At 47.7% G+C, this 24,452-nt stretch overlaps 1 protein-coding gene across 9 annotated transcripts in view; it reads left to right on the plus strand.

The window, feature by feature from the left end:
• ATXN7L1 (ataxin 7 like 1) overlaps positions 1–24,452 on the plus strand; it is a 246,326-nt gene that overhangs the window by 157,425 nt on the left and 64,449 nt on the right. Inside the window, exon 1 of one of the 9 annotated variants that reach the window (XM_019451212.2) lies at positions 11,574–11,594. The exons of 5 other annotated variants lie outside the window; for them this stretch is intronic. The gene's annotated coding sequence lies outside the window, so the exon portion shown is untranslated. Of the gene's footprint in view, positions 1–11,573; positions 11,595–11,745; positions 12,093–21,606; positions 21,712–22,744; positions 22,865–24,452 lie in introns of those variants that run through there. 3 more of the 9 variants (XM_019451207.2, XM_019451209.2, XM_019451208.2) reach the window with 3 other exon arrangements.

Here is a 24,452-nt window from a genome sequence, read left to right on the forward strand (position 1 = left end):
CGAGGTGGTGCTGGTGGCTGGCACAGCACCTGTGAGTTGTAACTGGTTGCACTGGGAAAATCTCTCCAGACGTTTTTTTCTGCAACAGGCAAAAGAACAGAGCACTCAAAATTAAATAGCCTATTGCCTGTCTTCAAAACCCACTGTCGTGCTTTTAGGCCTAAAAAATAATTTTTGAGGAGCACCTGCGTGGCTCAGTCAGCTAAGTGACCAACTCTTGATTTCAGCTCAGGTCATGATTTCACGGTTCATGGGTGCGAGCCCCACATTGGTCTCTACGCTGGCAGTGCAAGGATTCTTTCCCTCTCTCGCTGCCGTCTCCCCCTCATGCTCTCGCTTTCTCTCTCTCTCTCTCTCTCAAAATAAACTTAAATAATAATAATAATTTTTGAGCACACTGTCTAAGACAAGTTCGCTAGCCCTCAGACCACTAAAAACTGCTGGCCTGCTGATCCCTGCATTCTTTGGCTTTGCTGTGGACTGGCTAATTATTTCCTGATCTCTCCATGCATTATCTAACATGCTTTGAGTGCCTGTGATGTGCCAGGGCTAAGACAAGGTCTTTGACTTCAGCTCTTGAGGGTGTAGTGGAAGGGGGGTGGGGAGCGGGGGCAGGCCCAGGGTCAGTGCAGAGCCCTGTACGACACACTAAGTGGACACGTGCTTGGCGTGTCCTGGGAGCACCGAGAAGGGGACTTGAGTGCAACCTGGCAGAGGTGCAAGGTGGCAGGATCTCCTATATCCCAGATGTGGTAACATTTGAACTGGGTCTTGAAAGAAAATAAAGAGTTAACCAAGGTGAAGAATGAAAGGGTGGATTCCAGGGAGAGAACACTGTGCACCAAGTCACAGAGGCATGAAACAAAAGACTCTCAGTAGTCCAGTGTGGCAGGAGGGAAGATGCTGGCGGGGGAGGGGAGGGGGGGGTACCAGAATAAGCCAGAGCGCCCGGTGCCCTGGAGACAAGCGCTGTGACAGATTCCTAGGGGCTGATTCTTCTGCAGCTCAAAGACACGAGAGGCCATTAGACATCCCTCAATGCCACATGTCAATCAAAATAATTAAAAGCAAAAGAAGTGGAAAGCTGGTTCATATATTCCAACATCCATCTAGCTTTCCTCCCCCCAAAAAAAGCTTTTGATAAAATAAGATGAAGCACCAAAAGATGTGTGTGTTCAATAGCAGGACATGAAGAGAGTAGAGAGAAAGTAATAAAAATAAAATAAAATGTTAAAAAACTCAATCCCTGCAAAACCGAGTGATTGCTAACTCTGGATAGCAGAGCATTACCTGGGTTCAGAGTCTGACAAAGTTCAAGTCCTAAATTCAGGTTCTGCCTTTACTAACTTAAGTTTTAACCTCTCTAGACTTCGATTTCCTCTAGACATTGGGGGTGATAATACCAATCTCATCCTGTGCTTGTGAGGATTAAACCATGCCATCCCAATGGTTTTTATTACCAGCTTGTTATTTGTTGCTTTTTAAGATACTGACTTAATCCAGGACAAGCATATGAGCCTCAGTTTATATGTATTATAGTATATGAGCCTCAGTTATCATTAGTGGAATAAAGACAAATCACAGGCTAGTTAATACAGTAGATCCTAGAAATAAAAGAATTCCTATTCATTTATGTTATTCATTGGACAGATGTCTATCACCCACTTTTTCATGGTCAGACCAGGCACTGTGTGAGGCTCAGGGACTAGAAGAGGAAACCAGACAGACCAGGTCTCTGCTCTCATGAGGCTCATAATCCGGTGTGAAAAAGAATATGTGTTATGGGATCCCTTCCTGAAATCTACCCATTTCAGACTCACCCAGAGGCATGCTCACTGTGGACTGACCTCGAGCTGGTTTGGCCACACAAAACTCATAGGTTCTTTTTGGTAGGCAATAGTTGCCACTGTAGAAGGTTGTCGAAGGTTGAGGCACTGAGGACTGCTTCTCCCCCATAACCCCCCTACCAGGTTGTAGCGAATTCTAGTGTCACACCGAAGGCTGCCACAGATACAGCATTTGTCAAATAAACGTGTATCAACCAACCAGTAGGAAGAAAACAATTGACTTAACCTGCTCAGTAACCTTGATGAAGTCCCAGCCTCCTCTCCTTTGAGGTATTCCAACCTTACCTTACACAGAAGGTTCACTCAAGGCAGTTGCAAGAATATTCTAAACACAGGTCTCTGTTTCCCTGAATCAGCATCATTCTGTCATCAAGCCTCCTACTTCCCCTGGCTGCACAAGGCAGCCTCGAGTGCCGTCCCTAAGGGTGAAGGGACAGGGCTTGCTGTATTCAAACACCCTGTTTATTCAAGGTTGGGGGGGTGGTCTCTAAAGGTCTTTGGCCAGCCACGTATCTTGAATACCTCTAACTTCACCAAAGAGAATCCATTTCTAGCCTCCATGATAGTAAGTCCCAAGTTTCACTAACAGAATTCACCCATTTCTTATGTTCAAAATGTTGATCAAAATATGGATAGCAAAAGGACTCACAGTAACCACCTTTGGGGTTTGTTGTTGTTGTTGTTGTTTTATTATGTTTTTTACCTTAATTCCAGTATAGTTAATATGCAGTGTTATGTTAGTTTCAGGTGTACAGGATAGTGATTCAATACTTCTGTACATTACTCAGTGCTCATCATGATAAGTATACTCCCCATCATCTATTTCATCCACCTCCCCTGAAAGTAGTCACTTTTGGAGTGTGACCTCTCAGATTAATACTAGTTGCCCAATCTGGACTTTGTATTCTTTTTTTTTTTTAATGTTTATTTATTTATTTTGAGAGAGAGTGTATGCAAGAGGGGGAGGGGCTGAGAAAGAGAATCCCAAGCAGCCTCCACAGTCAGTGCAGAGCCTGACATGGGGATCGATCCCACAAACCACAAGATCATGACCTGAGCTGAAATCGAGTCGGCTGCACAACCGGCTGAGCCACCCGGGTGCCCCTGGACTTTGTATTCTTGGTAGCTTGTGAGCTGATTACCCCTAGAGGTAAAACCTAGACTAACTGGCTCATGCACAAGAGAATACCAGTTATTCTCAAGTACTATTTTTTTCTATTTATTTTTACTCAAGTACTTTAAAGCAAATTATAGACAGTGTTAACGATGCTCCATTTCTCTCTCCTATTCGAAAGGCATGATTCCCAGTGCTGAGCCGGGCAGGGGGGCTGGATTATATCCAAAGTGACTATAAATCCTGGATTGTTCAGGGAAGTCACACAATGTATACCTGTTGCTCTGGGCCCATCCATTTAGCACTCCCTTTCACTTTCAGAGGTGTCCAGTTAGGATAATGAAGTATATGGTTACTCTATTTATAGAAAATGCAGTAGCACACAACAAAGAGAACATACCCAGGAGAATAGGGTTTGATTCCTGTCTCTACCACTCCCCAGTAGGCAGGCCTCAGGCAAATTGCCTCACCCTGATAAATCTTACTTTCCTCATTAGTAAACTGAGAGTAATACACTTGCTTGCTCTCCATCCATAGTCATTTTTCTTAAGTTTATTTATTTATTTTGAGAGAGAGAGAGTATGCATGCAGGGTAGGGGCAGACAGAGAGGCGGGGGGAGAGAATCCGGAGCAGACTCCATGCCACTAGTATAAAGCCCAACGTGGGGTTCCAACCCACGAACCGTGAGATCATGACCTGAGCTGAAATCAGGAGTCGGACACTTAACCAGCCGAGCCACCCAGGCGTCCCCGTAGTCCATTTTTAAGAGAGATACCAGTTATCCCATGGATGTGAATAAACTTGGTGGAGAGAACGGCACTAACAAGAGTTAGGGGTTATTCCTGTCCTTAAAGCCAACATTGGTTTATGCTTTGATTTGACTCTGGCTTGGGGGAAAATTAGCTTTGGAATATAGATCATGTCTGCTCTTACACTTGCCTTCCTATAGAATGGAGAGACCCGTGTGTAGCCTGTTTCTTCCAGCGAAGCAAGAGCCATCCCCTTACTGCTTGGGCATTTACTTTTCCCCTTAATTCCATCAGAGAAGAGAACATGAGCCTTACAAGTAAAACCATAAGCCCTTCTTTGGCCTTAAAGTGCATTAATGTAAAAAATTTCCAGTAAAGATTCAATGTACCCTTCTTTATATGTGTAGAACTCTTGAAAGTTTGAGAAGCTATCGTAACTAGTGAGAGCCAAAGGTGAAAGGCCCCACATGAGTATACCACCTTGTTGATGCCTAGCCGGGACAAAGGTTCCCATGGCAACAGTCACAACCAAGGTGGGGATAGGGTGGGGTGCCCCTCCCCAGCAGAAATACTGTTTTGCTTAATAATGTAGAATTTTGTTTCTTCAAAATGAAAATTGATTTTTTTCTTATTATGAAAGTAATACATTGTAAACACTGCCCAAATTTCAGGAAATATAAGAAAGTAAATATTTTGGTGTAAAACTTTATAATCATGTTTCTATGTGTATGTGTTTGTCTATGTGTTGTACATGTGTATCTGTATGCATATATCTTATATGTTAAAAAATAAAAGTGGAATCCTATTATAGACATTGCTTTGAAATCTGCCTTTTTTTTTTTTCGTTTAAAATTGGTGTGGACACATTTCACTAAATATAGATCTACATCATCGTTTTTATAGCTTCCTAGCATTCCATGGAATAGATGTGTCAGCAATTTACTTCACCAGTGCCTGATTGCTTGTTATTTAGGTCTGGTTAGGGGCACAGTATCTACCCCTTTCGGTGTAATTTTTTAAAAATCAATACAAGATATCTACTCCTAACACACGCACGTGCGCGCGCAGCGCGCGCACACACACACACACACACACACACACACACACACGCCTCTCAGAATTCCACCAGGGGATGATTCATTTATTTATTAGCTGGTGGCCTTTGCATTTAGGTGGAAAGACTTCTGCTAGTTGAAGCATAGGGCAGGGGGAGCCGGTCAGCAACAGGACACAGGGCAGCTCAAGGTGGGAAGCCAGGCCGCTGCATCGCAAAGAGCCTGGAGCAGGCTCAGTTACTTGCCCAGTAACCTCCTCATACCCCAGAGCCCAGATCTGCTCATTCACCGAACAGCGCTGCTGCCGGGAGCTTCTGTCCTTTCATAGCCCTTCAGCTGCGAAAGGGCCTAATCATCAGAATACTCCTTTCAAAAAAGAAAGACGTGCCATGCAGGCGTTTGCATGTGGCGCAGCCAGTAACAACTCAGTATCACGAGCTCTGCCACCGAGTGAAGCTCCTTGGGAACGTGTCCAGGAGCACTTGAAGAGCACCAAGTGCCATGGGGCATCCAGGGGAGCAGCCTCTGGGCTTTCCCTGAGAAACAGCTTACACTTAGCTTGTACAGGAACCTAGCACACTTGATGGTCTGATGTCCAAGTTTGGCAAATTAGCACTCTGGGCAGGACTACGGAGGCAGGCCCTGCCAGTAGACAGAAGTGACACCAGAGTGCAGAAAAAGGGAAAAGGCACAACGTGGGGAAGCCGAGGCCCCTCTTGTGCAAGGGCAAATCACCCTGCTGCAAACTGCAGGTACTACCCGTGATGACGAGGCACTTAGTTCAGGGAGACCAACATTTTTTTTTTCTTTATTTTGAGAGAGACAGAGAGAGCACAGGTGAGTGTGAGTGGAGGAGGGCAGAGAGAGACAGACAGACAGAATTCCAGGCAGGTTCTGCACTGTCAGCACAGAGTCAGACTGGGGCTTGAACTCACGAACCATGAGATCATGACCTGAGCTGAAATCAAGATGCTTAACTGACTGAGCCACCCTGGCTCCCCATTGACCAACATTTTAAATGGCGGAATACAAGAGAAAGTGTCAGAGTGTCTTTTACTTAGTGAAGATAAATGTTATCTTTTGAAACTCTGGTCACATCCGGGTGCTCATGTTAGGGCAAAGCGTAAAATTTGTGACTTCAGGTGGATCAGGGTCAGGAAGTTTGAAGGCTACAGATGTAGGACTCTGAAGTCATCACCACTTTACAGCAAAGTTTAGAACAGAATGCCCTGAACAGTGATCTTGAGTTATAAAAAAAAAAAAAAAGGATCAAATAATGTTCAAAGTCTACCATTTAAGAGGACAAAGTACAGTGAGATGAAGATCTTTTGGAAAGATTTGTTACAAAGTGCCTCCAATTTTTTTGAAGATTTAGTGTTTTAAATTTTAAATGGAAAGCCTTTCTACCTTCTCCCTAACTTGAATCACAAACATAACTTTTAAAAACACAAAATCTGAGGTGCCTGGGTGGCTCATTCGGTTAAGTGTCTGACCCTTGATTTTGGCTCAGGTCATGATCTCACGGTTCCTGAGTTCGAGCCCTACATCAGGCTCTGTGCTGGCAGCATAGAGCCTGCTTGAGATTCTCTGTCTCCCTCTCTCTCTACCCCTCCTCCACTTGTTCTCTCCCTCCCTCTCTCTCTCTCTGTCTCTTTCCCCCTCTCTCAATAAGTAAACTTAAATAAAATAAAAACAAAATTTGACTGGAGGGGAAGAAAAAGAGAAACCTGAAAAATTAAAATAATTAATTAAAATAGAATTTTAATTAAAACACCAGGTCTGAGATACATTTAAGGTGAAGGCAGGGGCGCCTGGATGGCTCAGTCGGTTAAGCGTCCGACTTCGGCTCAGGTCACGATCTCGCGGTCCGTGAGTTCGAGCCCCGCGTCAGGCTCTGGGCTGATGGCTCAGAGCCTGGAGCCTCTTCTGATTCTGTGTCTCCCTCTCTCTCTGCCCCTCCCCCATTCATGCTCTGTCTCCTCTGTGTCTCAAAAATAAATGTTAAAAAAAAAAAAATTTTTTTTTAAGGTGAAGGCATTCACCTTCCAGGTACACCTAATAAGGTATGCATATATCTTTGTGATGGGCGTTAAGAGGAATTTCACTCATTCATTCAAAACGTGTAGTGAAAACTCACAGCAGGGTTTCTATGCTTGGCTAGGCATCAGCCTCCAAGATAAAGGAGACTTGGGATTGTCCCTCAAGGAACTTACAGTCCAGTAGTCCAGTTCCAGTCAACCCACATGTAAAGCCATTTTGCAAATTGTGTACAATACGGCTAAGGCTGGTTGAAATTGATACTCTCCTAAAACCCTAGGGTATGTGGCCTCCGAATGTGTACAGCCAGCCCCGTGGCTTTGGTCCTGAATCCACATCAAGAAGGATTAAGCCAAAAGCCAGTCCCAGATCCAGTCAGGAAGGCTGGCACAGTCCCTGTAAATCCAGGCAAAAGTGAAGAGCCCTGAGCTGGGTCGCAGGTCCTGACCTGAAAGTGTGCAGGGCAACGTCAGGGGCAAGAACCCAGCTGCTGGCATGCATATCTTGCTTTCTGTCTCCTGTCACCTCAGGCCTCTGTCTTTTTTTGGCTCTATCCTTTTCCTGACCAGCTTTCCATATATCCGGGCCATGTTTTGAAGACCTTACTGGTCCCGGACCAGCTTCCTCCTCTGTGTATGTACTCAGATGCAGCTCCCTTCGCTAGGGGGAGTCCAGATGCCCAGAGTGTGGGCCCAGGGTCCTAACTTTGTCTCCGTCCACGCCATCTTCCTCCTGGATGTACTGTCCTCACCTGCCTTCCCAAAACCACTGTACCCATCAACACAGTACTACTTGGCTGGTCTAGGGTAGAACTACCTCTGTTAAGCACACCAATACTAACTACAAGTTTCTGTTAATATCCCATATCCCTCTCTTCTACTAATTGGATAATTTAATTTTGATTAATTTGATACTTTTGCTAATTCGTTATCACAGATTCAGTGGTCATGCCTCATGGATTTTCACAAGTTCTGATTTTAAATCTGTCTTCCCTAAGTATACCAGTGCCTGTCAAACCACGTGTTCTACTTTTTGGCTTACGAAAAAATGGACTCTATGCTCCAAGAAGTCACAAGTTATGTGGAAATGTTCTACGCATCTTGTATCTTGTAAGCAGTCGAGTTTTCTTGCTGAGACTGTTCACATTTACCCAGTCCCCGTATTCTTTTTAAGCAGCATGGATGCAAATGTCATGTGGTCACCAAAACAACTTCAACTAAACCAGTCAGAGGGGCCACCTGGCATCCCCCCAACCAAGAGCCTCTCCAGTCACCAAGAGCTTGTGGATTTGGTTGGTCCTCACCATCTCTAGGCTGCTTTAGACACTTTGAACGTAAAGTCCACCTCGACACCCAGCTTCCCTGGCCTTTGGTTCTGTGTTTTGTAGTGTTGTGTTTTCAGGGAGGAAGGAGGGGGAGAGAGATTCATAAGGCAGTGACTGAACACTCGAGAACTTTGTAATCTTCACTTCCTGACTGTCACCCCTCCTGCCCTCCCCATTCGGCATCTCTGGTCATGGCCCTGAGACCAGGGATCCCGACCAATGTTCCCATTCACCCTTACAAGCCCTGTGGCCATCTGCAGGAACTCACTACCACGTTCCCTCGGAGGAAGTGCCCCAAACCTGCAATGAACTAGTTCACAATGTGCCACACAATAGTAATATCATTTTCTGTCAAGCCATGAGTGTCCACTTGCCACACGCAAGGAACAGGACAGCGGGACCCTTCGTTTGGTCCAGTGTTTTCAGTGGCCTCTGCTACCAGAGAACTCAACAGAAGCATGACTCGGAAACACAACTGTTGAAGAAGATATCCACCAAATAGTGTGCTAAGCCAAATCCCTCCTACAATGCAACACAGCACAGACAGCACACCTTACAAATGTACATGACATGACGCCCAGGGTAGCAGACCTGCTGGGACATTCCACTTGGTCTCCTCCTTGGACTGGGATTAGATGAAGAGCCAGGGGTTACCATGCCGGTAAACTAATCAAATCAAAGAAGGACAGGGTGGAGGTCGTTGCTTCCTATTGGGATAGTAGCTCTGGAGTACATATGTCTGAAGCTCCCAGGTGTGGAGGGAAACCCTCCTGTGTTTGAGAGTTGCAATCTGAGCCTGCTACAGAAAAACCACAAAGACAGGGATTTCTGGGAAAATGTAGTGAGATGATGTGCTTTTATAATACAACCACTTTTGTGGCCTTTTTAGTTCGATCATTATGTGTTCTGGAGACATGATAGAGGCAAGGAAGAAAGGCCAGGTTGGGAATTAGGAGACCCAGTGTTGCTTATAATTTGCAGTGTGGCCTTGGACGTGGTTTGTAGTCTCTCCAGAATCTCAGTGCACTTGTCTGAAAATGGAAATAATAAAGCCCGCCACTTTGAAAATGCTTTGTGAATATAAAACACCACACCAGCACTCTGAGCCTCAGTTTTCCTCCTTGGTTGAATGGGCCCTGCCCATTCAGGGTGTTTCTGAGGATCAAATCATATAACGTGCATGTAAACCATGGAGTTCTATGTGAAGGACACAGCTCACAAAAATTCTGGTGTCACTTTGTGGGGTCAGTTGCCAACCCAGAGGCCAGGGCTGGTTTGAGACTCACTTTGCCCAACCTGAATGGGTCAGCCCTTCCCGCTCCCCCCTCCCCCACCCCAGCCTTCTTCCTCCCCAGCTCCTTCCTTTGTCTGGTAAGCTTTAAATTACCTTTGCTCTTCCCTTTTGATCTGTCTGGCAACTGCCCTGTCTCACTCCAGGGGGGCTCCATTTCAGATCCCAGAGAAACCCTGTCTATATATAGCTTGTAAAAAAATGTGGTTTCCTTTGGGAGGAAAGTGGGAGCTACCATGTGCGTTCACGTCCACCACCATTATACTGGTGACCCCCAGAACCGGAGACACAACATTTACTCTCCAGAATAAACATGAGTATGGCCCAAGGTTACAGTAGCTTGTATAAACAACCTGTTACTACTTACTGCTTTTCTCTAAACTCCTGGAGTGGGGAAGTGGCAACATTTTATTCTTCAAATCAAAGACAGGTGATAGACAGGGATGATAGATAGATAAATAGATAGAGTGGACCAAGAAAGAATTCCCTGAAAATTTAAGCAAACAGGCATTTATTTGGGCAATTAGAATTGCAATTGAAGAGACAGATTCAAGTAGAATCTGGACCATGATCTGAGGACGACAAAGAGAGGGCAGGGCTGTATACTCAAGGCTGCGAGTAGAGTTCTCATTCAGATCCTCTATGCAAAACAGGGATTGAAACTAGATTAACTGGGATTGGTTGGGTTCATATGCAAATAAGGGATGGAAACTTGTTTGTAGCAAGGGCTCTTTTGGAAGTGAAGAGTGAGGATGATTCTGGTGCCATGATGAGGGGGAAGTTAAGTCCCAGCTGAGGGCTTGCAGCTGGCTGAAAGGTTTTTAAAAAGTTCACGGTTCCTGCGAGAAGGACGTGCACAAATTCCTCCTCCCTTATGGCCTCCTGACCCCATTTTAAAAAGAGACTTGCTTGGGGCGCCTGGGTGGCGCAGTCGGTTAAGCGTCCGACTTCAGCCAGGTCACGATCTCGCGGTCTGTGAGTTCGAGCCCCGCGTCAGGCTCTGGGCTGATGGCTCGGAGCCTGGAGCCTGTTTCTGATTCTGTGTCTCCCTCTCTCTCTGCCCCTCCCCCGTTCATGCTCTGTCTCTCTCTGTCCCAAAAATAAATAAAAAACGTTGAAAAAAAATTAAAAAAAAAAAAGAGACTTGCTTAGTTAGGCTTGCTTGCTGCGTTTTGAAATCTCCTTTGACAGAGAGGTAGATAGATAACATAGATGGATGGATGGATGGATGGATGGGTAGATAGATAGATAGATAGATAGATGATAGATAGATAATGGGAGGAGGGCTTGAGCCCACTCAGCAATTTAAAATTTTTCACTCTGGGGCGTTTGGCTGGCTCAGTCAGAAGAACATGTGACTCTTGATCTTGGGATTGTGAGTTCGAGCCCCAAGTGGGGTGCAGAGACTACTTAAATGAATTTCTTCTTAACTTAAAGTCAAAGTAATGTAAAAATTTCTCACTCTTACATCTACGCCCCAGTTCTCTTCGAATTCAGTTCTCTCGAATCCTCACATAACTCTAAAATTTTATCTGGTTAATTGTCTTGGTCCTAAAATGAAACCATGCATAATGCATTCTGGGAAAGAAATGGAAAACCTTGTTAAATAAGCGATTCAAGCATTCCTTTTTATTTTGCCAGATGAAAATAGTTTATTCACTGTCACCAAAAGAACACAGGCTGCAGCCCCGATGAAGGAGAAAGATTGACCCAATCAACCCTAGACTCCAAGGGGACAGGGAAACCTTTCTCAGGACCAGGTCAAGAAACAGCCCAGGGACACTGCCCCCTCTGTTTGCTTCCTGTGTGGCTCAGTGATCTCAAGGCACAGAGCAGGGAACTTGGAAGTCCCTTTCCTGTGTCCTGAAATCTCCATTCAGCACGCCCCTTTTTTTTTTTCTCCTGTGGCATTTGCCAACTTTCAAATTCCGATGCTCCTGCCGTCACCCCCAGATGTGCACCAAGGCCTCAGCATTTGCAAAGTCTCTCAAGTCAATCTCTAAGTAAAAGATGCTTCAAGGAAGCACCCAGTTCCTTCTGCCTAATAACTGCAGTTTGTCATGTGACACCTGCCCCTCCCCCACCCACCAATTCTCTCTGAAAACCCCCACCCACCCCACCAATAAACTAGGTTGACGTCTGTCCTTTATCTGCCAACATCTACATTTCCTTCAAGGTGGTAATCTTTTGCTTTTGTTATTGAAGTTCTGCTTGATTCTTAATTGTTACCCCATAGCTTTGGAGCCTGCATAAACAGTTAACAAAAACACGGCGCACGAGGCAGCCGTTTCGCTTTCTGTGCTTGTTGTTCTTGGCACCGGGTCAGTTCTATGAACTTCTGGTGTCCAACTGGTAGGACCTGAAACTCTGTGTTTAACAAGTGCCTGTAGTCAAAACAGTTGGCGTGTGCAAGCTCGGGCCGCTGGTACTGCTGCGGCTGGTCAGCCCGGTCCTGGACTGTGCAGAACACCGAATCACGTTGCTGCGTTTTGGGGCTGGGCTTTTGTTGTTTCGCTGTTGGGTTTGTTTTTTGTTGTTTTCTTTTTTTCCTTTTTTTTTTTTTCCTCTTTTTTGTGATGGCATCCGTGCTAATCTGGATCTCTTCAGGTTCCAAAAGTACAACATGTTTACAGTCGACGTAGAATCAGATTAAGTTGGCAGCCTGAGTCTCTCTGTAAGTGGTTTTAGTTTACATTTCTTCTGCTAGCAGGATGTTTTGCATAATTTTGCTGATCCTGGGTTATTTATAGACTTTTTTGAAGAAACGGGGATGCATGAGAGTTTTCTGTTCTAACTGTGGAAAGTGAAATCCGTTTCTGCAGTGAGGAGGGAAGGCAGCCGGGCATGTTCAGCAGAGGGTTATTTTAGCTCTTGAAAATTAATTTCTCCTCGAGGTCACTTGATAACATTCCGGAGCCTACACTCCAAGCCACTGACATCAGATACCCTGATGATTGTCTTGGGACGTGTTGTTTTCCTTTTAGTCGGTCAGAAATGGAGCAAAATGAAAGTCATGATGCCATTTCCTCTGGGGCGCTCTGGGAGGGTGGATGCAGTGATTGGGTATTGTTTCAAACGTCCGAAGTGGGTTTGCGGGGGTTGTTTCATCCCACCCTCGGGCACTGTGTCCGCTGGCCACTGCAGCAGCCTGCCCAGAAGCCGGTTGGCGGGACCCACCGAGAGCCTGGGGGAGGGGCAGAGGAAGGACAGCCGTCGGGAAGTTAGTGGCTATTCAAGTTTGTCCTCATCTAAATGACAGTGATACTCAGGTGTTTGTAACATTTAAAAAAAAAAAGTCATCGACTGCAGGATGGCTTAGTGGCTAATGCATTATCGGTTTGATCTTCTAGCCTGGGGGTAGCACCTTCTGGTAGCACCTTTGGCGGGGGGTGTGTATGAATGGAAGGAAATCTGGGCACGTTCGAAACCACTACACCAGGATGAACACTGTGTGAAAGGGTTTCCTATAATATTTACTAGAACAGTTGGCTAAAAATTGCCTTGCTTTGCCCACTGAATGGCTGTGTGATTAAATCACCCCTTGATAGCGTACCTTGAGCCCTCCCATCTCTGCGCCGGCTGCCGCCAGAATTTGCATGGGTAAGTAGCACGTTCATCAGCATAATGAGTGTGGAGTCCCCAGTCTAATGGTCCAGGAGAACGCCGTAATTGAGACACTTCATTGCGCCTCGGGTTAAATATTTTAAACCAAACAAATCGGGAAGGAGGGAGAAAACGGGAAACATCGTTTGGGCCGCGTGAAAGGCCTTCTAATTGGGGAGTCCGCCCTGACTGGGGTCCTTGGGCCCCTCACAGACAGGTCCACATCTCCTCTCACCCCCACCATCACCGAATCACACCCGCAAATGAAAATGGATGGTTGAGCCGGAAATTTCCGAGGTAGTGAAAGTGACATAGTTGTAACTGCTAAGTGCTACCAAGAGCCGATTTTCTTCTCTCTCTTCCATGTTTCTCTCGTCGATGGGAGAGTGGGTTCTTTTTTGGCGTTGTTTTTGGTTTGATTTGGTTTGGTTTTTGGCCTCCACTAACCTTGCAGAGAATGGCGATGAGGCTGTCTTGCTTTTGGTCCTTGAGTGTGGAGTGTGCCCTCTGCTTCCTCACGGTAGCCCTGCCGCTCTGGTGAAGAACAAGTTAAGCCCTTTTGTCCCAGCAGAAAAAGACTCGTACAGCGGGGCTGAGGAGCTGGCACTCAGGCCCAGACATTTACCATCAGACTTTGGCCTTCTCGCTGCCCCATCCAAACCCGCGAACTGCACTGCTGATGCAGGAGACCTTTTGTTCTAATGTGATTCCAATCTGCCCCCAAGGATGCGGCCCCTACGACACTTCCCTTTTCCTCCTCCTGTATTAAGGTTGAGCTAGGATTTGAGGCTCACCTTTTGGAGGCCCCGGGTTTGAGGTGTGTGTTGGTTTGTGTGCATGTCAGCCAGCAGTGATTAAGGGGGCTCCTGCCCTGCTGGGTAAATAAACTCATGGCCAGAGTGACTTTAGAGACATGAAGGAACCTACCTACCTTTACGACAGTGTTGAAGCAGGATGGCAGTGATGACAGAAAGGTTTCCCAGTCATCCTGCCCTGGGGCTTTTGCATTTGAATTAGCCAGACCCGCCCACTTCAGGATCCTAGAGAAAATGAAGGCACTGCTATTTGCCAGACTCCTAGACTTTGTTGCCCCTCCCAGGCCCTCCCAGCTGCCCGCCAACAGCTTTCAAATACCCTCCTTCCACGCTTTGGTTGCCTCTGCCGGTCTGGAGAGAGCTGTGGTTGGACTGATAATTGATCTGTGTCTGGGCCTCTTGGCAGCATTAGCATTTGTGGGTCCATCTTCTCTCCTGGCCCCCAGGGAGTGGTTCTGCTGGGCCCCACACTCAGTGGGAAACCCAGGATCTGTCAGGGTCCTGCAGTCTGCTGGAAGGCCAAGGCATCCGGGGCAGAACTTGGAGATTGGGTGGGTCCCTGGCCAGAGGCAAATTTGGGCCAGATGGTCTGAGTTGGTTTGTCAAACCTGTGAGGGTTTGGTGGCCCTCCACACTCTGGTGGCTACCTCACTCTGCTATTGGCCCACTCATCCCCAAGGTCTTAAGCTTTTCTGGAACAGCAGCAATAACATATAGATTAGGCAGAACCCCCAAAAGTAAGAGGCCGAACAAGAAAATAAGCCAATGGAAGGAGTTGGTTACTCCTTGGCTGTGGCTTCGTCACCCTGTTTCCAACCAGCCCCTTGTGCACCTGCTGACCAACTCAGCCTCAGTCCACCAAGGCAGGCAGGATTTGCCAGTTGTCAAGGACCAGTAGATTGCCCCCACTTTGACCTTGTTACAGTTTGCCATCGAAGTGGCACATCCCAGACTAAGGAGGGAGATATATTTGATCTACGCCATGTCAGAGGGTAGGAGTCCCTTGTCCCCTGTCCTCCATACTATACTTTTTCTCTCCAATCTGGTGAACAGGAAGGGCTTTTAGGTAAATCAACTGTATTAATTTGCTAGGGCTATTATAACAAAATACCACAGCCTGGGCAGCTTGAACAACAGAAATTTAATTCTTCACAGCTGTGGAGGTTAGAAGTCCCGAGATCAAGGTGCCAGCCACGTTGGTTTCTCCGGAGGCCTCCCTCCTTGGCTTCTAGACGGCCATCTTCTTGCTGTCCCTTCATCAGGTTGTTCCCCCGCCCTCACCCTCACCCCTTCCATGCACACACCTAGTGTCTCTTTCTCTTCTTATGAAAGGACTCCAGTCATATTGGATCAAGGCCCACCCTCGCTGGCCTCATTTGAACTTAATCACCTCTTTAAAGGCCTTATCTGCCAATACAGTTACATTCTGAGGTATTGGCAATTGGGACTTCAACGTATGAATTTGGGGGCAACATAATTCAGGCCATAACACCAGCCAACTAAGCCTGGTCCCACCTCAGCCCCACTCATTAGCAGCATCAGAACACTGCAGTAACCGCCATGATGTAGAGGTTCATCTGTGACTTGTTCCTGCACATGTGAGTGTGTAGAATCAGGCACCATCTCTCTGTGTGGGTGCACAGTCAAAGGGAACACAATGAGAAAAAGACAAAACATGTTCCTAGTCACAAGATGAAGTCACCAGTGGCTGTGAAAAGTCTGAGTTAGCTTTCAGTGTGTTCTATTATGATCTTTAGATGACTTCAGCAGCCCACCCGTCTCGAGGAAGGCTGTTGGAAGGGTGGGTTGAGCAAAGGTAGCTCTCAGACCAGGGGGCCCCAGAAGTCATCTGACAGAAAGTGTTACCTTCCCTTCTGAGCCTCTTCCTCCTGGTGCCATTCTGGGCAAACTCCCTGATATGTGAATAGATTCGTTTGCATGATCTTCTCTGGGTCTTGCCAACAACTATGTATATATATTTAAATCTGCCCTCAGTGTTCATTCCCTGTGGAAGTTGGGAAACCAGCCTTCCATGGACTAGGAGAGGAGAAGTTAGCCAGTTATCATTTCCCATTTCAATGGCTGCTCTTTCCCCAGGGACTTGTGGTTGGCCATTGATCTTCCCTCCCTCTTCCCTTGCTATAGGATATCTTTGACCTGGAGATGCTAGGGGCCAGCAGGTTGACCTCTGGTAGCCCTTTCCAAGAATTTTCCCCCAAGATCTTTTCTTAGTAAAGAACATTTGTTCCCTGAGGATGCAGCCACTCTCAGCCAAGACCAGAGCAGAGTTTCTAGGGCCCCATCCTGAGAATGGCAGCCACCAAAGCCTGGTGTTCTTAGAAACTACCAATGGGGACAGAAACCCAAGGATGAGTTGTGGTCAAGCTACAGGGGATCCCGGCTCTTCATCACCTGCCAGGTTCCTGCTGCAGATGACTCAGGTTCTGGTCTCCACGAGGGGACCATGGAGAGATAGTGTGTTCCTGCAGGCTAGTGGAGGATCTATTACCCTTTGTGAGGCAGCCTGGATTTTGGTCTGAGACAAAAGAGAAGGTGATTGCTGTAGGGAGAGGAGGTCAGGAATCAGCTGCTCCGTGCTGGCAGCCTGAGTGCCAGAGGAGGTGGGATCTGGGTTATTTGTAACGGTAATAATCATAAAACTGCTCTTTTTTGTATGCATGGCCTGACTCAACTTTTAGACCTCTTTTACATGCCTGATCTCATTGGCTCCTCCTTATAGCCTTGGAGAGGCAGGTATTGTTAACCCCAGAGCATGGAAATTCTGGAAGGAGAGCCCGGGTTGAGACTCCAGCTCCTGGACACCAGTGCTCCTTGTATTGATTTCAGCTGCCTAATGTCTGTATTTGGTTGCCAGTAAGGAGGTAGTTTGCAAATCAGAAAACCTGGTTTGTGTGTTTTTTCATTGTATTTCTTGTCAGTTATCAAAGCCACATTCGATTGCTCATATGTGCAATGCCTCGCTCTAAGACCCTTACGCTTAATCATTACCACCACTGGTAAGAGGAGGGCTGTTGGTAGCCCCACTTGTCAGTTGTCACTGAGATCCTTACTAGGGAAGAGGAGGAAGTGTGGGCTATGTGACACACCTGCCCTGAATGGTCAAGAGTGCTGTTCACAGGTCACTGCCACGGAGGGGGATGTTGCACACTGCTTGGCTGTGTCTTTTTCCACATTATAAGCAAGGGTTTGGAAGAGGAATGGTGTTGGTGGCAGGTCTATCAAGTTTTCAGGGGCCAGATTTGGGAGGGTGAATGGATACATGAGCGGGTAGAGCAGTAGACTACATCCAACCAGATGACACTTTTTTTTTTAATGTTTTTATTTATTTATTTTTTTGAGACAGAGAGAGACAGAGTATGAGCAGGGGAGGGGCAGAGAGAGGGGGAGACACAGAATCTGAAGCAGGCTCCAGGCTCTGAGCTGTCAGCACAGAGCCTGATGTGGGGCTCGAACTCACGGGCTGTGAGATCATGACCTGAGCTGAAGTTAGATGCTTAACTGACTGAGCCACCTAGGCGCCCCTGGATGACACTTTTAAAGGACACCTGTGGGTACGCGGCTTGGCAGAAAAATGTGTGAAATAAGACTTAGGGGTGGTTCAATTGTCAAAAATAAAAAATCTAGGCTGGGGGTGGGGCACCTGAGTGGCTCAGTCTTTTAAGCATTCGACTCCTGATTTCTGCTCAGGTCGTGATCTCACAGTTCATGAGATTAAGCTCCGCACTGGGCTCTGCGCTGACAGTGCAGAGCCTGCTTGGGATTCTCTCTCTCCCTCTCTCTCTGCCCCTCCCCTACTCGCACGTGCATGCATTTGCACCCTCTCTCTTTCAAAATAAATAAACAGCTAAAAAAATGTAGGTTGGATCTCTAGCTACATTAATAGGAAGATAATGTCCAGGAAAGACAGCTAGGAGCTGCTTGGACCCCATCTGTAACATTCTTTCATCTGAGTTCCACAGTCTATGAAGGACAGATGGTAGAGCCAAAGAGGACCCAGAGAACAGAATAGTGAAAATGATGTTTTGTGAGGAAGGGTTTAAAAAGACCTCTGGGTGTTTTGCCTGGAGAAAGATTTCAAGGAGCAAATATTTGGCAAGATGTCCCCTGGAAGGGAAATAAGACCGGTTCAAGGTGACCCCCACAGAGCAGAAATGGGATTCATGTGTGGCATTGCAAAGCAGCTTAAGTAGGGGAGACACTCCAACAGCCATGGAACCACCATGCTGTCTCACCTGGTGCACGCCTGGAAGGTCCCATTGGCAGTGGGGTCTGCAGGGGAGAAGCAAGCCTGGGTGGCCCCATGATCAGAGTGCTGAGGAGGCCATAACAACCCCAGAAAGGGTCTGGCAGGGATCAGGGAAGTGTGGGGCTTCTTCTGGCCTGTTGGGAGTCTGTTACTCTGTCCCAACCTCAAGCTCTAAGAGCTGGGTGCCTTTCATGGCAATGATGATTCCATCACAGGAATGGTGATCCCCTTGATGGAAACAACAGCTGTATGAGAGACGAGGGGCTGGCGGAGGGGGCTGTGCCTTAGTACCTGGTGTGTGTGTGTGTGTGTGTGACATTGTTTAAAACAATCACACTTCTTCATACACCTGAGTTGGCCTTGTTTGAGAACTACTATCTTAGAGTGCCTGTGAGCTGACTCCTTAACTTAAAAATTACCTCCTTTAAGTGATTCCAAGAAAGGTTTTTTTTTTTTTTTAAGTGTTTATTTATTTTGAGAGAGAGAAAGGGAGAGAGAGAATCCAAAGCAGGCCCCATGTTGATTTCATGAACTGTGAGATCATGACCTGAGCCAAAATCAACAGTCGGTCGCCCAACCAACTAAGCCACCCAGGCACCCCCCAAGAAGGGTTTTTAAGGGAACTCTTGAGTTATCCTGAAGCAGACTGTTTATAGTGATGCTATGAGCATTTGTATACAAGGATTTGAGTACGTGTTTTCAGTTCTTTTGGGTATGTACCTCAGGAATAGAATTGTTGGATTGTGTGGTAATTCTATGTTTAATTTTTTAAGACACTACCATGCTGTTTCCCATAGAAGCTGTACCATTTTACATTCCTACTGACAATGCCTAAGGGTTCCAATTTCTCCACATCCTTGCCAACATTTTTTATTTTACGTTTTTGGTTGTTTTTGGTTATTGTTCTATATATAGCCAATCTAGTGGGTGTGGAGTTGTATCTCATCGTGGTTTTGATTTGCTCCCTAATGACTAACAATGTTGAGCATCTTTTCATGTGTTTGTTGGTCATATGCATATCTTCTTTGAAGAAATGTCTGTCCAAGTCCTTTGTCCATTTTTTAATTGGGTTTAACCTGCCTGTTTCTGTATTTAGAATTAAGGTTCTAAACTTCCTATTCCTCAGATGCTAGAACAGTAGTAGTAAAAATTGCATCGTTTTATCTTAAACCACCTGTTTGCTGAGAACTTAGGCCACCAACTTACTACTGGGCACCTGACGTAACAGGAGAGAACAGGGTGAAAGAGGCAAGGGAAGGTGCTCCGGAAGGATTGAAGGGCTCTGAGAGAGTTGGCCGGTAGAAGCTGTTCACATCTCTGTCCTCCAGGTCATCCTGGAGCTCAGCAGAGACTAGGAAAGCTGTTGACATTTGTCTCTGGAATGACTTTGGCTCGCAAGCCATAGAGCCTGCCCTTTCATCTGTGCAACATTGCAACATCCAGCTGGCCTCCTCCTGACAGTCCCCTGAGCGGGGTCAGTGTACCCATGAGCCCTAGACCCACTGGCCTCGCTCGGGTCTGGAGGAGAAGGCTCACAGCCTTACCCCTGGGAGCAGACTATCCCCAGGCAAAGCTGGAAGTGATGGGGAAAAGGGGGCTTAATGCCCCGTCCAGCAAAGCTGGGTCCAGCAGGTGGTCGGGTTATGCCACCTCATTCCCAGGGGCCCCATTCCAAAGACATGCAACTGTGGAAACCAGTGCTACTTTGCTATCCGGCACAGCCCCCTCCCAGTCAGAAATGGATTAATTCTCCTTCATTCTGGGAAGAAACTCTCTACAGGAGGGGAAAGGAAGCCAAGAACCCAGAAGCCCAAAGTCATGTTCTCTTGAATTATTCTCCCCGGGAGCCTCCCTCTCCCTCTTTCTTATGCTCTTACGGTTCCAGAGGGATGGTCCCATCATGGGACCATCTTACAAAGGCAGGTAGGCCCTGCCCAGGTTGTGTGACATGTCTCTAGATGATTCAATGTCCCCATGGTCTGAAGTTCTCCATAGGAGCCATACCTCTGACCCTTGTAAAACTTTTGTCTCTTAAAAGCTTGTTTTTATTTTTCCTTAGGAGAAGGCATATACTCCTTAGCCAGGACTGACTTAAGGTTTATCAGGTAATAGCCAGGTTTTGCAAAGAAATGTTGGATGAAACACGGGAGAGATCTCAGTAGAAGATAAAGTTGCCCAAATGCACTTTGCCACTGGGTGTTTTTGATTGAGGTGAAATTCACATAACAAAATTGATCATTTTAAATGTTTTACTTATTTTGAGAAAGACAGAGAGCATGAACTGGGGAGGGACAGAAGGAGAGAGAGAGACAAAATCCCAAGCAGGCTACATGCTCAGTGCAGAGCCCAACATGGGGCTCTATCTCACAAACTGTAAGATCATCACCTGAGTGGAAATCGAGAGTCAGACCTGTAACTGACTGAGGCAGCCAGGCGCCCCACAAAATTAATTATTTTCAAGCATACAGTTCAGTGGCACTGAGTCCATTCCCGGTGCTGGGTCATCATCACCTCTACCTAGTTCCAAAACATTTTCATCAACCCCAAAAGAGACATTATAACCATTAAACAGTCACTCCCCACTGCCTTCGTCCCCAGACCCTGGCACTCACTGACCTGTTTTCTGTCTGTATGGATTTACCTACTCTGGATATTTCGTCTCAGTGGAGTCATACACCATGTTGCCTTTTGTGAACTATTGGGGTATTTTTGGGAACCATCCCTCTCCCCCAGTCTCCTTGCCAAGATCAAGGAATCAACTTTCTAAATTCTTTTTTAATGTTTATTATTTTTGAGAGAGAGAGAGAGACAGAGAGAGAGAGACAGAGCAAGTAGGGGAGGGGCAGAGAGAGGGAGACACAGAATCAGAAGCAGACTCCAGGCTCTGAGCTGTCCGCACAGAGCTTGACGCGGGGGTCAAACTCACAGACTGCAAGATCGTGAACCTAAGCTGAAGTTGGCCGCTTAACTACCTGAGCCACCCAGGCGCCCCAAGGAATCAACTTTACAAATATCTTGAATAAATGAAAACTCCCTGCTGGGATTGGTAATTAAACTGTCCCACAGAAGTTCAACCTTTATAATGATGTCTCTACTCTCCAAAGCGGAGGGCCACGCTTTGCAGTGGACTCTGTGCATCTGGCCGGTCGGCCCTGGGGGAAGGAGGAGTGGAAAGGCCTGAGCTCCCACGCACTGCCGGGACCAGGCCCAAGGGGACAATGGCTCCAGGAACCGGTCCCCCATGCAGCTTGCACATGGCCATCAAGCCCGGGGGCTGCGGCAAGGCCCCCTGCCCTTCCCAAACACGGACTCTGCTCAAATCAGCCTCGGAGGAGTCTGGTGCCTCTGACCACACCTTGTGTGTGTGCAGTTCAGGAAGACCCAAGTTCATCTGCCAAATTCAGGATACAGCCCTGACTGTTCCGGGCTTTTCTTTCTGCCTTTCCCTAATCGCATCTGGGCGGGCTCTCTTAAAGGGGAAGTGGTGCGTTCTGACTGGCCAGGGCCCTCAGCCAGGAGCCAGGAAACAGCTCCCACGAGTCGCGTTGCCCAGCGTGTCACTGGCTCAGCCTCCTTATCCAAACTGCAAGGCTGCCTCCCCAGGATGTGTAAGTGTGAGCGCAGGGCACGTTGGCCACACAGGATGGCGTGGGGCTGGGCCCAGGTCACGGAAGAGAAAGCCTGGCAGGCGGAGCGTGCTGTCAACCCACCATCCACTTAGCAAATCCGAGGTGTAGCGTAGACAGCACTGTGGGGCTGTGGGCTGGCACCGGAGCCGAGGCAGGGCTGAGGCGTGCAGTGGGGAGAGGAGCTGCCTCAGAAGGAGGTCAGGAGTAGGAGGCTGGGTTGGGGACCAGTCTATTTTGGACAGCCTTTCTGCAGACACAAGCCTCGGGGCCCGGGTAGGAGCGCAGTGGAAAATTTTGTAGCACACACCTCTCCTGGCGCTGGGAACCTCACCCACCCGTCACCACCACCCCCCCCCCAATTCTCTGCATTTATGTGCAGCCCCGATGACACTTCTTGCGTATATCTAGTCAGCAATTATTTCTGTCATTGTTAGGCTGTAATTTGTGTTGAGAAATATTTCAGGTCTTTTGCACTCAAACTTTTAAAATTGCTTGACACTCGCGACCTGTGATTTTCCTTGTTTCCTAGTTGCAGATGCTCCTCAGTCCCGTGTATGCACACAGTGGGCCCTGGGCGAAGGTCGGTGGCCAGCACCGCCCCCCTCCCCCCCCACCCTCCCCCCACCCCCCACCCCGCCCAGGCAGACTGGCTGGCTCACTCACTCAGATGATTGGCAGGGTACCTGGCCTGGTTTCCAGCTCTGGTTTTGTTTCCTGTGTGCCCATGGAGAAATCGAGGGGAAGCTCACACACGCTCACGCCCACAGTTCCCAACTCAGTGCCCCGAGTGAGTGACTGACGGTAGGAAAACAGACCCTTCCTATATTTTAGACTCCTCTCTCCCCTAGATTTTTGTTTGTACGGGGGTGATGGTCGATCTTAAATCGTGTGAAAGGCTTTGTGTTCACCGAAATAATTCAGACCTTTTGCTCCCAAAGAAGGGGGCAGAGGGAAACAGAAGGGAGCTGGGGAGAGAGGGGGGGAAAATGTGTCTCTGTACTCACATATTGACAGGGCACAGCCACACCCTGTTTCAAGACAACTTCCTGTTTGCACTGCCAACTGTCACTCCAAGGAGAACAGAAACGGTTCCGTTATTAGTGGCTGCTGCGGGACCCCGACAGCCTGTGGGGTGAGTGGTTCTGAGTGACGCTGAGAGCTTAGCAGGGAGTGGAGACTTTGCACCTTCTGTTGTGGGAGGCTGTGGCCTGCACTGTGGAAATTGGAAGCCGGGACAGATAGAAACCGAGCAGCCGTGGCCTCTCCTTGCTCAGCCTCTGTTTTTTGAACAGTGCGCTCCCGTAGGATTCTTGTAAATGGAATGGTTTTAATTCAGGGGCCGGGAGAAGGCAGAGAACTACCCACTTAGTAAAACCACTACTTACATTTGTAAAAAATCTACATTTTCATGTGTTGGGGGGAACTTCTAATAAGCGAGTTGGCTCTGTGGTAACTGCCTCCTGTGTGTTACCACCAATCCTCACAGCACTCGTTTCAACACTGAACACAGTTAGGGCGAGACCCAGGGCCAACTGCCAGGGATAAGAGTGAATAAGACACCTGCCCTCGAGGTACGTCCAATGACAGACGCCCAGGCCGGTAAACCAGTAATGGCATGTGATGTTGCTCAGATAGGGCGCTTCGGTGTGCTGTGGGAGCACCTGCCCACTTATAATCCTATAACGTGGACATTGCTGTCCCCCCCGTTTACAGGTAAGGACACTGGGGCTCAGGGGGTCATTTTATCTGCCTAGTCACAGAGCTAATGAGTGACAGAGCTGGGATTTGAGCCCAGATCTCTCTGATTCCAAAGACAGCGGTGTTGGGTCCGCACTTCCTGTGACTCCCAAAGCTGGCCCAGAGCATGGAATCCCCTCGGGACCTTTTAAAAAGTACAGATTTGGGGGCCTTGGCCCTGCTGTCCCAAGACTGAAGAGCACTCTGCGGCACCAAGTGGTCTCTGAGATATAGGTACGGCCCGGACGCTTTTTCTACCTTGTGCATGAGGATCCTCCCTCCCTGGCTTGTGGTGTGTACAAGGATTTTTTTATATGCTTAGCCCAAGGCATCCGGGGAAAGCTTCCTGATGTTGCCGCAAGACAGTATTGGGAAGATTTGGTCCGGCTGTTCAGGTGTTTGAGACACTGGGAATCCCTGCTTGTGAATCCTCTCCCCAAAGACACACCAGCCTCTGCCTCCTGCTTCACCCAACTTCCGGCTGCCTGTCACACCTGTCCCTTTGGTACCCCCAAGGGTGGGGAGGATGTCAGCTGTGCCGTCTTAAGGTAGAATCCAACAAGCATATCTTAAAGCTGGAAGCCACCAGTTTCCACCCAAGCTTCGGTGGCTCTTGTGTTTGAACTCACGTGGCTTGTGCGGTGGGTATGTTGGGCAGTTACTCTGATGGAGAAGTTAATACCATGCGGGGGGGTCCCTTCTCACCCCCTCTGCTATCACGTTGGCTCTGGGCACATGGAAACAGCTAGGACAATCAAAGGCCTGATATTATTATTTTTTTTATTTTAGAGAGAGTACGCACACCAGCAGGGGAGGAGGTGGAGGAAGAGAGTCAGAGACAGAGACAGAGAGAATCTCAAGCACGCTCAGCGTGGAGCCCAACACAGGGCTCGATCCCATGAGCCTGGGATCATGACCTGAGCCAAAATCAAAAGTCGGACACTCAACCGACTGAGCCACCCAGGCTCCCCAAAAGGCCTGAT

Source organism: Panthera pardus, unplaced genomic scaffold, assembly GCF_024362965.1.
Source record: "Panthera pardus isolate Hobbes unplaced genomic scaffold, ASM2436296v1 HiC_scaffold_8, whole genome shotgun sequence".
Lineage (NCBI taxonomy): Eukaryota > Metazoa > Chordata > Mammalia > Carnivora > Felidae > Panthera > Panthera pardus.